This window comes from Hibiscus syriacus, unplaced genomic scaffold (assembly GCF_006381635.1).
Source record: "Hibiscus syriacus cultivar Baekdansim isolate YM2019G1 unplaced genomic scaffold, ASM638163v2 tig00110963_pilon, whole genome shotgun sequence".
In the NCBI taxonomy this organism is placed as follows: Eukaryota; Viridiplantae; Streptophyta; class Magnoliopsida; order Malvales; family Malvaceae; genus Hibiscus; species Hibiscus syriacus.
In genome coordinates, this window is record NW_024062936.1 from 669,984 (window position 1) to 680,558 (window position 10,575).

At 36.5% G+C, this 10,575-nt stretch overlaps 1 pseudogene; it reads right to left on the reverse strand.

The window, feature by feature from the left end:
• Nucleotides 1-1,665: 1,665 nt before the first annotated feature.
• Nucleotides 1,666-9,703, reverse strand: LOC120148560 (annotated as a pseudogene).
• Nucleotides 9,704-10,575: the final 872 nt, after the last annotated feature.

Here is a 10,575-nt window from a genome sequence, read left to right on the forward strand (position 1 = left end):
TAATATTGCCATAATTAAATAGGTTAAATAGAGCCTCCATTTTAGCATAGATTTCAAACGAGTCTTTTAATTTAGGGGATAATTCGAGTCTGTCCTTGCGTAAACGCTTGAGGGACCATTTCAGTTATTCGATTCAATAATTAATTAAAATGAAATAGGATTAATATTAGAGCCTACGTTTTTAGATTTGAGCCCCTAGGTTCCTTAATTTTCATAATTTGACATTTTAAGCTAGAAAAAACCTTAATTTACTTTAAGTTTAATTAGGAGGAATAAAACTTTGTTTGATTGCATTTTATTTTAACTCTAAGACACTGTTTATTTATTTAAGGAATTAATAGTATATCTCCCGCGATCGTACTCAAGTGGTGACTACTGGTAATTCCTTGAATAAGTCAACATTCTTTTCAAAAATTGCATCATGTTTTCTAAAAACGAGACAATGTTAGGTTATTAGACACAATAGTTGATCTTCCGCCTTTACGCTCGGGGGCGAATGTTATCGATTTCAATAAACGAATACCCTTTTCAAACTCTGCATCCTTAATGATTTTTAAATTAAATAAAGATCGAACTCGAAATTTCTGATTTTAAATATAGGGTAATTAACTAGGTACCAATTTTTGGGCCCTTGTGAGGGTGCTAATCCTTCCCCACGCGTAACCAACTCCCGAACCTGATTTCTAGATTTTCGTAGACCCCAAAACTCAGTATTTTGATAAAAATAAAATGTTTTATTAAAATCACCCGGTTTTTATGGTGTTTTAATCTCACATTAAATGATTGGTGGCGACTCCTCATATTTCAAAATATTTTTCAAAGATAAAACCCCCGAGTCGGTATCGATCTTTTCCCGTCCAGGCGAAAAACGGTGTCGACATTATGCATTTAAAAAAATAAATTATGTGCTTTATTTTAACATTTTGTAATATTATACATAAAATATCCTTTTTCAGCTTTGCCTTAGGAAAGTGATAATCAGACCCTAAAATCCAGGAGAATAATAGAAAAAGAAGTAATTTGAGGAAATTGGTGATCTCGGATGCTACAAGTGAGGAGGTTGCAATATCTGTTGTGCCTTATACGGGAAACGGGTAGAGTTCGTTCAACCCGATCTGAAAATTATAAATTTTTTATTTGATTTAATTTAAAAAATATATATTTTTTATTCGATCAGAACTTGAAACAATTTTTTTAGATAAAATTTGAATACGATCCGACCCGATCCGAAATAATACATTTTTTAAAAATATTATTTTTATTCGATAAAAAAAGATTTAATTAAAAAAATAATATATAGAGGGTGTTTTTGTAATTATCTCATAATACATAAGGTAAAATTATATTTTTTACCTTAAACCTGAACGAAACCTAAACATAATCCCTAAAAAATTAACTCAATTCAAACCCCATTTTAAAAAATGGTAAAATATAATAATGGTCACTGAATTTTTCTAAAGCTTTCATTTAGGTCCTCAACTTTTAAAACTTATAATACAATCCCCCAACATTTAGTCCGTTTGCAATATGATCCCCAACAATTACGTCGGGACCATATTACAAATAGACTAAATGTTGAGGGACTATATTACAAACGGACTAAATGTTGGAGGATTGTATTGCAAGTTTTAAAAGTTGGGACCTAAATGAAAACTTTAGAAAAATTCAATAACCATTACTATACTTAACATTTGGATTGAACGTACACCATTGCTGTGGAAGATATTTCACATCCTTTGCACCAGTGAGGAACTTGTTTTGATTATGACTTGAAAGATCTAATGGGAATTTAGGCTACCCATCGTATCGAAAGATCCCCCAATGACGCTCGAAATTTCCTGGAGCAATGCTCTTGGCATCCTCATCAATAAGTCTAAACAAGTAAACTTCGAGGCGTGCTGGTGTTGGCTGCAAGTCTAGACAAGAGTCCATTGTAAAAGCTCTGAGCATTAGCCATATTGGCATTCTTGTCACCATATGTAGGCCAACCAACTTCCCCAATAATAATGGGCATATCCCCATGGCCTACTGCTTTCAAAGCTGAAACCAACGTGTCGAAGTTGGCATCGAAAACATTAGTGTACTGAATACCGTTATCGACAATCGGGTTTCCTCCATCAAAGAAAGCGTAGTTAAAGGGGAAGTCATCATTCCCGTAAAGACTGAGGAAAGGGTAGATGTTCTCGGAAAAAGGTACACTGTTGTTTTCTAGGAAATTGACAATCTGTGACATAGGTCCACTGATATCGGTCCGGAACCGGCCAGCAAACGGAACAGGATTGCTTTCGGGTGAACTGTAGACATCAACATTTAAGGGCACTGTACCCTTTATGGTGTCCCCCAACACCAGCATCATTAAGTGCATTTTGAATGTCTTGAAGAGCAGGGAATGTGGTGTTTATAAATGAGCCATTATAGGATGTGAGAAATGGTTCATTTCCAACAGCTACGTACCTGTGAAAACAAAGTGAAAAGGCTCAACATACTAATACAAATTTTCTGATATGACTGGAAATATGATCTTTAAATATATATATACACTCGAATCTGAATAACATTTTACCAAACATAGATAGGAGAATATGACCTCCAGCTCTAAATACATTAAAAAAATCATACCAAATTGATCAAAATCCACACTAGAAGACGAGAACATTTTTCTTCTCATGACCTTAAACAAATCTTTAAAAGAGAAAATCGCCTAAGTGACCAAAAATGTCTTATAATATACGATTTTAACTAACTTTTTTTGGATTTGTCAAAATGACCAACAAAATCGCAATGCGAAATAAAAATCGCAAGGCAATCTCCAGAATCGCAAATCAGTTCCCAGAATCGCAACGCGATTATGAATAATCGCAATGCGATAGTACAAATTCGCATTGCGATTTTCCATAATCGCAACGCGAATATGAAAATCGCAACACGAACATATAAATCGCAACGCGATTCTGACTATCGCAACGAGTATCCGTAAAATCGCAACGCGTATCCGTAAATCGCAACGACAATACGTAAAATAGCAACGCGTATCCGTAAATCGCAACGAGAATACGTAAATCGCAACGCGTATCTGTAAATCGCAACGAGAATACGTAAATCGTAATGCGTATCTGTAAATCGCAACGACAATACGTAAAATCGTAACGTGTACCCGTAAATCGCAACGCGATTTTTAAAGCGCCATTATAATCGCTACGCGTATTTTATTTTCAAATTCCAAACACGAATATTAATTATCGGAACACTGAACCGTCCACAGTATATCCCGTAATCGCAACTTATAACCTAAAACCTAAAAAAAATCACAACTCAGTCCCATCTCCATCTCTCACTCTCTACGGCGAAATCCGTCCCCATCTCCGGCGAAATCCCTCACAACCATTCACGGTCAGAAATCCATCACAATCATTCAGAAATGGAAAATCAACCTCCGAGGGTTAGTTTTTTTAATTATTTTTATTTTGAAATTTTTGCATTATTTTAGGTTTTTCATATTGAAATTGATGATAAGTTTACTGGTAATTTCAATAATAGATTAACCATTTCACTTAGATTTCTTATTAAATTCATTCGATTGCTGTCAATACTACTAAATTGTTTAGTCTTTAACCCTGTGAAGTTAGTATTTGTCTTTGTTTTGTCTTTTGGTTGAAGTAATGCAATTCATTAAAGTTTCAATTTGCAGAAGAAGAATAGTTTCTAAACTTAAAATCGCAACATGAAAATGAAAATCGCAACACGAAAATGACTATCGCAACGAGAGAAATGAAAATCGCAACGAGAGAATCGCAACGCGAAATGAAAATCGCAACGCGAAACCAAAATCGCATTGCGATTTTCATTTCTCGTTGCGATTTTCATTTCGCGTACGATTCTCTCGTTGCGATAGTCATTTCCGCGTTGCGATTTTCATTCTCTCGTTGCGATTTTCATTTCAACCAAAAGACAAAACAGTGTTGCAAATTTTAGTTTCAAGAATAAACTATTACTCTTTATGTTTATTGTTTTTGGTATATCTTCACAGTGTAGTTTTTGGTATATCTAACTTGGTATGTTTATTATTTTTGTAGAAATTTTTTTCGGCTTCATTGACATTAAGGAATAAAGTTAGCCTAGCCACTATAATTGCTTCGAAGCTTTCATCTACACAAAGAAAATTGTTTGAGGAAACCTGCTTCGGGCCATGGCTGAGAGTACAGCATCCGGGTGGATATGCTAATTTGACCCATTTGTGGCTTCAGACCATGACTAGCGATTTTCCCGACAGTATACAAAGTGGTGAGGAAGAGATATGGTTTCATTTTCCACCGGCGTATACTTGTTTTGGGCGGAAGGAGTTCTGCTTAATCACTGGTCTACGATTCGGACACGATGATGTAGGCCGGTACACTCGTCATATCACCCGCCCATCATGGTTATCCCGGGTTTTTCCTGATGAGTCAATAGAGAAGCCGAACTTACACGTCGAAGACCTGAAGAAATTGTTTAATAAGAAAGATGGTTTTACTCGGATGAATGACGTCGATGTTGTCCGAGTATGCCTTCTAGTACTTTTGTTTGCCGACTTTTTTAGGCAGAGAGGCCAGACAACCTATTCCTCATGAGCTAATATTATTGGTAGAGGACCTAAATGCATGAAATCTGTTTTCGTGGGGTTCGTATATATGGAAAGCTACCTGGACTAAGTTGTCGTCTGCCTTTGATGACCGCAAAAGTTTGCGTGGTGATGGGTCGAAATACACTTTGTCAGGCTTTATTTGGGCCTTTAAGGTAAGAATTTCTATATAATGTTTTAAAAATTATAATTAATTATTTAACAATTACTAATGTTTGTTATTATATTGTTTGTAGATTTGGATATTCGAGGCTTTTCCCAGCATGCAGACATATGCATTAAAAACTTCAAATGATATTCCTAGGGCTATTTCCTGGAAGAGGAAACGTCTGTTGGATTGGGAAGACTTAATACCATATGCGACAATAAATAATGTAAGTTAACACAAATACTATCATATATAAACAAGTTATTAATAGTAGACGTTTAACTTTGTTTGATTTTTTATATTTTTTAGGAGGTCAACACTCCATTACAGAGACTGACACCCACGAACGCTGAGCTTACCACTGATTGGTGGCAAGCTAGTCAGCGTTTTTTTGATGGCACGAATGATGAGCAGCCTCTACTTCCTCCACTTCGAGAGCCATCACCTCACCCAGAGCCATCACCTGATCGACCCGACTATACACCTCTACAACGAGAGCCATCACCTATCCCGTCACATCATCGAGCCTCTTCTCCACCATCACCTCATGATAGGCGACCGACAAAGATGCCACGACTTCTATCTCCCTGTTCTCCACCTCCACGGGATGAGTCAAGGGAGTTACGTGATGAGGTCAATGTCTTGCGTGAGGAGATCGGTACTCTACGCGATAACGATGGTGCATGGCGTGTGGAGGTGTCTACTTTACGTGGTGAGGTTGCCGCTCTACGTGAGATGGTAGTATCGTTGCAGAATGAGGTTCATACTCTACGCAACGAGGTAAGTTTAAGATTTTCCATATTTAACTTTATGAAAAATTTACTCGTAATTTCACTTAGATTAACCATTTCAATTAGATTGCTTAGTAAATTTATTCGGTTGCTGCCAATACTGCTAAACTGTTTATTCTTTAACACTGTGAAGTTAGTATTTGTCTTTGTTTTCACTGTTTAAATATCATGTCTGTTTATTTACTGATTTTTGTATTTAATTATTTAGCGGCCTGATAAGGTGGATGCTTTACGTCGGGTTTTTCTTGCACGACGGAGTTCACGCATCAGACGGCGTGCACGTGCTATTAAGTCTCCGTACAGCCCAATAGTGCAAAGACACCACAAGAAGAAGCCCGACTCGCTGTCATCCCTCAATAGTCCACTCCTATCGTTGAAGAGGCCCCTATCATTTCTCGAGAGTCCCCTCCCACCGTTCAAGAGGCCACTGTCATCGTTGAAGAGGTCCCTCCCACCATTCAAGAGCCCGATTCACATGGCGTCATATGTAAGATTCTTGAGAAACCCTCTGACGTGTCGGACATGATGGATGAGAGTTGGCTCTCGAATGAGTTACCGGCCAGTACCATTCCGGTATCTGAAGTAGAGAGGAGACAACTACCGCACACAATTCTGGATAACACCCATTGGGCTAAGACTTCAGTTGATTTTTATCTACATGAGCGAAGCCAGGGGTGTTTCACTGACATATGCAAGCTCAACGATGATATCTATTTGTTGCTTGATCGGTCTTGGTGGGGCATATTATTAGGGGTCGAAGACAATGGCTATTTCGATGGAGGGGTAAGTCTTATATTTTTCTTATATTTCAATTTGATTATTTTTTTTTAAATTTATGTAAGTCACTAATATATGTCGTTTTTTTGTAAAACAACATATCGATGCGTGGGGTTCACGTCTTCTAATAATTAGGAAACTTAAGAAAAATAAAAGAAATACACGATATACAATTATGCCGACGTCTTTTAACGCCGTTCACTTGAAGAATCAACGAGATGAATCATTTGCGTTGGGCAATGGACAAGCTAAACTTTATCCTGCATGGTGGGAGGTCGATAAGGTTAGTATTTATTTTAGATTGAGTTTAAAGGTATTCATAAATAAGTGCGCAAATGAATGAATTATTACTTATGATTGCAGGTGTTTATCCCTATTTTAGAAAGTAAACATTGGCTTCTCGTCGAGCTTCAGCTCCCATCCCTTAAGGCAATAGTATATGACATGATAAATTACATATCATTGGCTGATTTAAGAGATATTATTAAGGGATGGAGCTCTCATTTGGCTAAATTCTTGGATGCGATAAATTATTGGACTCGTTCTGGAAACAAGAAGCCAAGGTATCGGCCTTTTAAATGTGCTCCGTCAACTATCATAACTGGGCGCATGCAATTAATAAACGAACGAATCTACAAAATCATATACACAAGAAATATAATCATTTAAATGTGAAATGCATGTAACTAACAAAAATGAGTCAACAAAATTATATTGATTTACTAACCGCAGCACCAATGGCGATAAATAGCAACTCAAAGCGTCCATCTCTATCTGTTTTGATATGAGTTACCGACCCAGGATTTTTCAGCTTTAAATTGTGACAATAAGCCGGCAGTTGGGCAAACGATGCTTCTGGCGACCCCCTCAACAATTCCAAGGCATAACATTTGGCTCTCCAAGCTTGAGAATATGAGATACTAATCTTGAACCGAGCATTCATGTCAGTCATAATTTCATGTCCCCGATATACCCTACCATTCAAAAACATTAACTCAGCCAGAAAACCACCAAACACCTTTTTGTTTGCCTGTCTATGGTGAGGAAAAACTTGGGTTCTTGAACATGTATGTTTATAATAAAAGTCCTAACTTGAAATATTTCGTAATCTTTTATCCTCTTTGCAATCATACGCCACATACAGTTTTTGTCAATCATACACCTTGTTTCGAAACGATCTTAGCTTGATTTGTTAACTTTTAGTTGATAGCCATCTTCCACACATTTCTTATACAAAGCTATCTTCAAGTCTTCCTTTGTATCAAAATAATCATCTTTCTTGATACGAATAATTTTTGTGTAACAATCAACTGCTATCTTTACCAACTCTTCTTCCGGTATCTGAAGTAATTCTGGCATATTCTAGTTATACTCCCGTGGCATTTTCTTCCGGGACTTTTCTTTGGGGATTTCTTCTTCTTCTTTTTCTTCTTCAGTGTTATATGAATTACAGAATGGATGTTCAACATGTTCGTTTACAGTCGTAACTTCCTCCTCATTATCATCAACATCTTCCTCGGCAACAGCTGTTTTATCATCAAAATTCGGGTATTGACCAATATCAAAACCATTACACGCAGGGTCTGTTTCTTCTTTTGCAAAATCATCAAAATCCGAGTATTGACCAAGATCAAAGTTCGGGTATTGACCAAGGTCAAATTTCGAATACTGACTAGTACTCACAATTTTTTCTGTTGGCTCATCATCGTCTAAGTGGTCAATACGAAAATCGGAATTTGGTGCTGAAAGTTGATTGGGATTTGGATTAGGGAAAGGTTGTGGGTTTTGAGATTGTGTTTGGTATTGGAAATGTGGTGAAACAATATTTGCTTGGTGATGAAATTGTGGTGGAACCATTAAATTTTGAACACCATAAACTGGGGTTGAAAAACTTAGTTGATTACTACCCGCTACTAACCCAACTTCACTACTTCTAAGTTCAACAACATGCAATGTAACATCATCACTTGAAACACTAATGTAAGCAATAAATCGTTCAACATCTTCATTGCCGGTTAACAAATAAACTTTACCATTTCTCTGATAAGATAGCCTAAATCCACTTAGGGGCTCTAAATTCAATTTCTTTGCAATACGTAACATTAGAGTTTCAAAAGTTAACTTTTTTAATGACAGTTTTAGTTGAAGATTCATGGGTAAAGACATATATTGTAAAACACCATGAACATTCTCCCATGACCCTCCAAAACACAAATCTATCCAAACATGATCAACATTAGATGATTTCATTATTGTAAATTAATTTACTAAACAAACGAGCTGCGAAACTAAAACCTGTTGCCGGATGGGGAAGGATGTCGTTGGATATAGGAACAGATGTCACCGGATAGAGTGATAGATGGAGATGGAATGAGTTGCGATTTAGGGATTTAGGTTATGAGTTGTTGCTGTTGCATTGTTATATACCCAAAACATTTGTGTTGCGAAATTAAAACCTGTTGCGAATTCAGATATCGAGTTGCGAATTTGAAATTCAGTATTGCGATAGTCAGAATCTCGTTGCGATTTACAGATACGCATTGCGATTTACGTATTCTCGTTACGATTTACAGATACGCGTTGCGATTTACGTATTCTCGTTGTGATTTACGGATACGCGTTACGATTTTACGTATTGTCATTGTGATTTACGGATACGCGTTGCGATTTTACGGATACTCGTTGCGATAGTCAGAATCGCGTTGCGATTTATATGTTCACGTTGCGATTTTCATATTCGCGTTGCGATTATGGAAAATCGCAATGCGAATTTGTATTATCGCATTGCGATTCTTCATAATCGCGTTGCGATTCTGGGAACTGATTTGCGATTCTGGAGATCGCGTTGCGATTTTTATTTCGCATTGCGATTTTGTTGGTCATTTTGGCAAATCTAAAAAAAGTTGGTTAAAATCGTATATTATAAGGCATTTTTTGTCACTGAGCGATTTTCTCATCTTAAAAATAGTGTCAACACAAATAAATCAAAACCTAAAAAAAAAAACATTAGAAAAGTTAGAAGAATGAACTTACTTAATGTTAACACCTCCTTTGAAGTTATATGTGGTGATATTCTTCTTGACCCATTGTTTAGCACTATCATAACTACTCATAGCAAGAAGCTGATCGTTGGGAATGGCGACCATTACTTCAAGATCACTCCCTGCAAGAGCATCCATAGTCTTTGAATCCGCATCGAAAAGCTTCACCATTGTCTTTCAACTTCTGAACCACTGTTTCTGAAGGCAATTTATGGGTCGCCATTGTGCCCCAGTTCACACCAAGACCACTAACAGATCCACCAGAGAGGAGATGAACACAAAGGAATGTGGGTAATAATATTGATGCTAGAAACCCAGAATTACCTATATTTTTTGTTTAAATAAATAAAAAAATTTAGAGACAAAGGTGGTGGAGCGTATGGTAAGGCTAAAGGAGTTACCAAAACTAAGAGAAAGTAAGGTTTTACTGTGAAGTTTTAACTGTTGTTTATTTATTAAATCGAAATGCGGTTATTTGCAGGATCAACCGAAACTCAAGCCATTTTAGTGATCCTGGGAGAAAGAAACAACAAAAAATAATCCTTGAAATTGTTTTCTTTTTCTATCAAAAACGAAGCAAAACAGAGCAAAGAAGAAAACCCAGAAAGGAAAGGAGAGAATCGGTTGTGCTTTGGTGAATCGAAGGGAGAAGACTGGAACTTTATCGAATATAAAAGATGGTGTTTTGAAGGAAATATTGAAAAACAAAGGGCGGAGTTGAGCAACAGTGTATAAGCAAAGGAAAACCAGAGTAACGACAGGGGAGAGGGAGGCGGTACAACCGAAACGGAATTTTTTTGGGTAAAGTATAATAATGGTCACTTAACTTTTCTAAATCATTCATTTAGTTACCCCAACTTTTACAAATTTCAATACAATCCACAACATTTAGTTCGTTTTCAATATGGTCTCCCAACAGTTACATCGAGGACCATATTGCAAGCGAACTAAATATTGAGGGACCATATTACAAATAAACTAAATGTTAGGGGATTGTATTATAAGTTTTAAAAGTTAGGAACCTAAATGAAAGTTTTAAAAAAATTCAATGACCATTACTATATTTTACCCTACAAAAAGACTTGATCGAATAAGAATCTATCGATTTCGGGTCGTGCACATCCTTACTCATACGGTAGGCTTTTCTGATAGTGATAAAAGATTAAAAGAGAATGATTTTTATAATATTATGTGTAAGAT